This window comes from Sylvia atricapilla, chromosome 4 (genome assembly GCF_009819655.1).
Source record: "Sylvia atricapilla isolate bSylAtr1 chromosome 4, bSylAtr1.pri, whole genome shotgun sequence".
NCBI classification, from domain to species: Eukaryota; Metazoa; Chordata; class Aves; order Passeriformes; family Sylviidae; genus Sylvia; species Sylvia atricapilla.
In genome coordinates this window covers 26,077,148-26,082,374 of record NC_089143.1, presented here as the reverse complement: position 1 = coordinate 26,082,374, position 5,227 = coordinate 26,077,148, and the positions used below count along the sequence as shown (strand labels likewise).

Below are 5,227 nucleotides of genomic sequence, written 5' to 3'. Positions count from 1 at the left end.
TCCACAGCTATCAGGGAGTTACACTGCTCACATGGAAAATATCTTCATAAAAGCAACAATCCTGAGTTGCATGCTGTGAGTACGGGCTCAGGGGATTCCAGACCATGCCTTTCTTTATGGATGGGGCAAAAAAATAAGATCCTAATTGATCTGCAGTGGAAAGGGGAACAGGGCATGAATGCCCTCATTCAGCTGCAATTAACCGGGGCTCCTCCTTAGCTTCAGTACACCAGGAGGGAAATGATTTGAAAGCCTCAGCCGGCGGCGATAGCGGGGTGGGTTTGGGATGGAGGGAGCAAATCTTCCCTCTACGACAGCTTAATAGTACCACCTGGTGGAGAAAGCCAAATTTGCTCTGCCGCTCCAGGGTGGGGCTGCAGAGAGATGCCAGGAAATGCACTGAAAGATAAAGATGTAACAGGACTATTCAGGCTTATTTTCCCATAGAAACTGAAATTGCCACCATTTTTCAGGAGGGGCTCAGTGAGGGTGAAAAACGCACTGACCAAGCAGTTTAGTTGCAGTGTCCCACAACAAATCCATTCTGATGTGGCCAGCAAAAAGGCCCTTGGTGTGGGGCACCCAGCAGCCTTCTCTTGAGCAGCTTATTTTATTTTATCACAAAATAAAATAAGCAGCAGCCTCCAAGGACTTTTCAGGAGGCAACCAGGCAGCTAGCATCAACCTACACAGTACAAACAAGTGTCTCTCAGTGATAGACATCTCCAAGTAGAGAAATTTCACAGCTGGAAGTTAAAAAAAAAAAAAAATCAAGTCCTTTCAAATTTGTATTAACAAAAAAGTTATTTGGAGAAGGCCTGGATGAAAAAGGAAATATGAAAAGCTACAGAATGAGAAGACTAAATAAATTCCTATGTCTTCATATATTTAAGTTTTGAAGTGTTTAAATAGAGATCTTTCCAGAATCTGCAGACAAAATGTTCATTTTTGACAATGCAAGGGTTTCATTACACTTAAGTAGCCTCATTATGCAGTTCCATCCTGGTGTTGAATCAATTAAGCATGGCAGCAATAAAGCAAAGTGGAACTAAAACTAATGTTCTAGTGGGAGCTAAATCACCAGGATTATTCAAAATGAAATGTTGCTTAAGGAGACCCAGGCGAAGTTTATTTACACTGGCGATTGTCCCTGTGCTGTGCCACGCAACCTGGAGAGCCTGACCTACTGCTGCACCCCTCCAAGCAGCAACAAATTAAATCCCTAAATCATGGGAGGTGTTTGCACTCTCATAGCTAATTTAAGGCTCCAAGTAACCTTATTTTTTATATATTATACAGATAACTCAAATAAATATGTTTTAATTTTCCATATCTGAAACAAAATTCTATCTAAATTAGAGCTCCAGGGGAAAGACTCATTCAAAACCAGCAATATCTTAACACAGAAAAGGTAAATAACTTCCATTCTTTATAAAGTTGTGGAGTGCAAAATCATGAGCAAGAGTTTTGGCCACTGCAAATCAGACACTGTTGACTTCTATTCAACTACAACAACTTACAGACTCTTCTACAGTTTGCCATAGCCACTAATTAGTTTACTAAAGACTCCCTGCCAGTTGTGAGCTCCTGAAACGATGGAAGTAGGAGTGTTGGAGTTTCTTACCATGCAATTAATTTTTCCATTTGCTGTTTTCTCCCCTCCTTGCTCTTGGCTCAGCTCCCACTGCTCTGTCTCTGGATCAAGCTGAGCTCAGCTCAAGCATGGTGCTGCAGCTACGTTGTGCTTAGCCCAGGGATTTCTCACCAGATGTGAATGCTGTTTATTAAGAGAAGTGATTGTGAACAGAATTGCTCTGAATTTCAGCCAAAATAGGCTTTCAATTGCTCAGGCCCTTCGGATCTGCAGGAAAACCAAAGTTTGGGTTTGAAAGTTTCAAAGTTTGAGACAGAAAACTGCTTCCATTTGGGAATGCTGGTGGGAGGCAAGTTTGGGGCACAAGTCACGTGCTCTCTATCTCGACAACGGGAAAATCAGATTTTACCTCTGAGTCTTTGGCCCTGGGTATCTTGCCACTTGACAAGGGAAAAAAGGCATGAAAAACCCAACCAGATCCTCAAGCTGTTGCTGTGATGTCCTGCTGAAATCAATACACCCTGGTTTCCCACCACTGCTGGCTCAAGAGGAGTAACTTTTGCATGGAGACATTTATGTTGTGAAAGCTTCAAGTCAAAAGCTTAGTTCTCCCCCTTGAAAGACAATTTCATGAAAATATTTCCTTAGATTAAGTAATTTTAATAGCATCCCTCTAGATACCATTTACTAACCATTTGCCTGGAAACAGACCAGTTTTCAGTAGGAAAGCAGGCAGTCCTGACCCACTATCTCCAACCATCCTGTGTAGACAGGAATGAAATTAATCCCTGGCTGACTTCTCAAAAGTTGCACAATTAGACAGATAGTCACACCAACTCCTGAGCCAGAAAACCATCAAACTGGGGAGCAGAAAACTACAGCACTGCTTCACCTTTACAGGCCAGCAGGAGCTTGGCCATTGAGCAAGGAGGGACTCAAGGTGTCGGGATGAGGTGAAAGGTTAATGTGCAGGATGAAGGCTTTGGCTCTGCACATCCTGCCAGGATGGGCTGTCAAGAGCCAAGGAATTGGGTAAGAAAACAGCCTGGCTTCTCTCACAGTGTCACAGCAGCGACACAGCCCTGCAGAGCCTTTCCATTGTAAGGAATTGGCATTCTCTGGTGGAACAACAGAAGGGCTCAGCCTGGAAGCAGTTCTGTAGTGAGCACTGCCAGCACCCACAGCACCCTGCAGTCAGGGTGTTTGAGGAGCCTCTTGCTTTCTCACGTATCCAAAATGAAATTTCAGAGCCCAGTCTAGGGCTCCCCTGTTCTCACCCATCTTGGCTGCTCTTCAGCTTTCCGTAAGATGTGTCAGCAGCAAATCTTGTGGCCACTGTTCTTTGTGCTGGGGTTGCTCCACAGGAGGCATCAACAGTCTTGCTTCTTCCCTGGATTTGGACAGATATAAGGGGTTTTGTTCTTCCATGTCCTTTCTGTTGTTGTTCAGGTTCTGGGACAATAAGTACTATCATTTCCCAGCCCCTCTCATGCTTCATGGGGACATTCGCAGTCTGAGGCATCTGAAAAGCTGTTGGAAAGGCAGAAGCTGCCCTCTCTTGCCCATAGAAGGAGTACCAGAAAAATTTTGTATTTGGCCCTGCCAGCAGTGTTGCTTCTGGACTTTCAGAGAAGCAAAGCATCCTTGTGTTGCCTTCTCCTAGAGGACATCCTACACGGATGGGTGGAAACTGCCAGGGCTGAGGGCCCAGCATGAGCAGCAAACTGGGCAGTGAACAGAGGAGCTGGTCCAGCCAGCAGATTTTTCCTTGTGCTCCCACCCAGCTCCACACATCTCCAAAAGACTTTGAGAAACTTCAGGCCTGTCCACAAGGCCCTTTGAGCTTCCCCAGAAGAGAGCCCCACAGCTCCTGTCTCATAGCTCAGGCTAAAGCTCACCCCAAATGCCTGTCTTCTGGGGAAGACTGTCAAGAAAACAATCACTCCCTAGATGTGGCATCCTGTGGCCTTCTTGGACCAGCAGGGAAGCCCCAGTTCCTTTCTCTTTCTCTTAACTTCTTCCACTGCCTCCCCAGCCCCATCCCTAACTCTCCAGCCAGATTTTCCCCCCTGCCATGGGCTCCAGGGAAGATTTTCACAGAATCATTTAGTTTGGAAAAGACCTTTAAGATCATTGAGTCCATCTGTTAATCTTGCACTGCCAAGTACTAAGCTGTGTCCCTAAAGTGCCATGCCTACTCATTTTTTGAGCACTTCCAGGGACAGTGACACCATCACTTCCCTGGGCAGCCTTTTCCAAGGCTTGACCACCCTTTCAGTGAAGAAAAATTTCCTAATATCCAATCTAAACCTTCCCTGAGGCAACTTGAGGACACTTCCTCTTCTCCTGTCACTTTTTACCCTGGAAGAAGAGCGTTTTCCAGCTACCAGAACACAACCATAGGCTAATGAATACTCAGTACAGGGCTTTGCTGAAGACTCAGCTCTGTCCATTCCTGGCAGATCTGCTGGGCTCGGGGCATGTTGCAGTATTCAGGTCAACGCTACCAAAACCTGGTAAAGGAAGTGATTTGGAGGCTTCCTGGACTCCTAAGGAGTACCTGTGTGCTTTGCCAGGGAAAAACAGGAGACAAGTAATTTCACACAAGGATTTTTACCTTCACTGCTGAGTTTCAGAGTGGCACTCATCGGGGTTTGAATTTACAAAAATCAAAAGGACTTACTAGTACCCAGAAACTGGCACCATTTTCACTCCAGGCAGCTAAGCAGGGTCCTCTCTCACTCACACATGCTCCAGACAACTCTAAGACATTTTCCCTGGCTCACCATGAGGCAAAGCTTTGCCTCAGCTCAAAAGCTCTCCATTATCTGCCTTGTTCCTTGCACACTGACTTGCACTACTCCCACAGATCAGACCTCTCAGGCCCTCAACTTACAAACCAAGAGACCCCAGTTAACCTCCCTTGGCTCTAAACAACCTGGATTTGGGAATGATGCCCTGGAGCCACCTCCTTCCACACTGACAGACACCTCTGTAAGGACATCCAGCAGTAACATCCAAATGAAGGCTTGCTTCTAGAAATCGTGGTCCCAACAACTGTTTTCCACTTCCCCTCAGTGTCCACCATGAAACCAATCACAGAGAGTAGGTGCTCAGGACCCAGAGCGAGGAAGATGCACACCTGAATTGGAGCCATAGCATGTCTTGGGGACTTGTCTTTGCCAGCCAGGGCCACCAGCAGGAGTAGAGGCAGACCTAGACAGAGTGTTACACACAAGCAGAACTTCCCCCTGTGCAGCACAGTCCTGGAATAGCTGAATATCCAGTGGAAAAAACTCCGAGCCCCAAGCAAGCACTTACTCACACACAGAGAGACAGGTCTCCAAACAACATGAGACTGGATGGCTCTGTAAAATCCAAATTCCCCTTCCAGAGCTGCATACATACGAGACTCTTGGCCATTTATACCCTCTCCCTTCTTACAGAGAAATCTGGGAATATTAATACCAAAAGATGAATCCACAAAATCCAGTTTTCCCTTCCTACCAGCAGCTGTCTACCCCAATGCTCATGGCCAGAGTGGCTCCCTGGCAGGGAAGCCCACTGGCACACAATTGCCCATGTTCATACACTGTCCTTCAGGAGGGAAGAACACGTCCAAGCTACCATGGG

At 46.2% G+C, this 5,227-nt stretch overlaps 1 long non-coding RNA gene across 2 annotated transcripts; it reads right to left on the bottom strand.

Annotated features, from left to right (window-relative positions):
• Window positions 1-212: 212 nt before the first annotated feature.
• On the bottom strand, window positions 213-4,486 carry LOC136359901 (uncharacterized). Of its 2 annotated transcripts, none has more exons than XR_010743369.1 (3): window positions 4,447-4,486; window positions 4,278-4,375; window positions 213-2,984 (listed from the first exon to the last, which is right to left on the bottom strand). It is a non-coding gene; the product is annotated as an uncharacterized lncRNA (long non-coding RNA). The 2 variants fall into 2 exon arrangements; XR_010743370.1 differs by having other exon boundaries at window positions 4,278-4,357.
• Window positions 4,487-5,227: the final 741 nt, after the last annotated feature.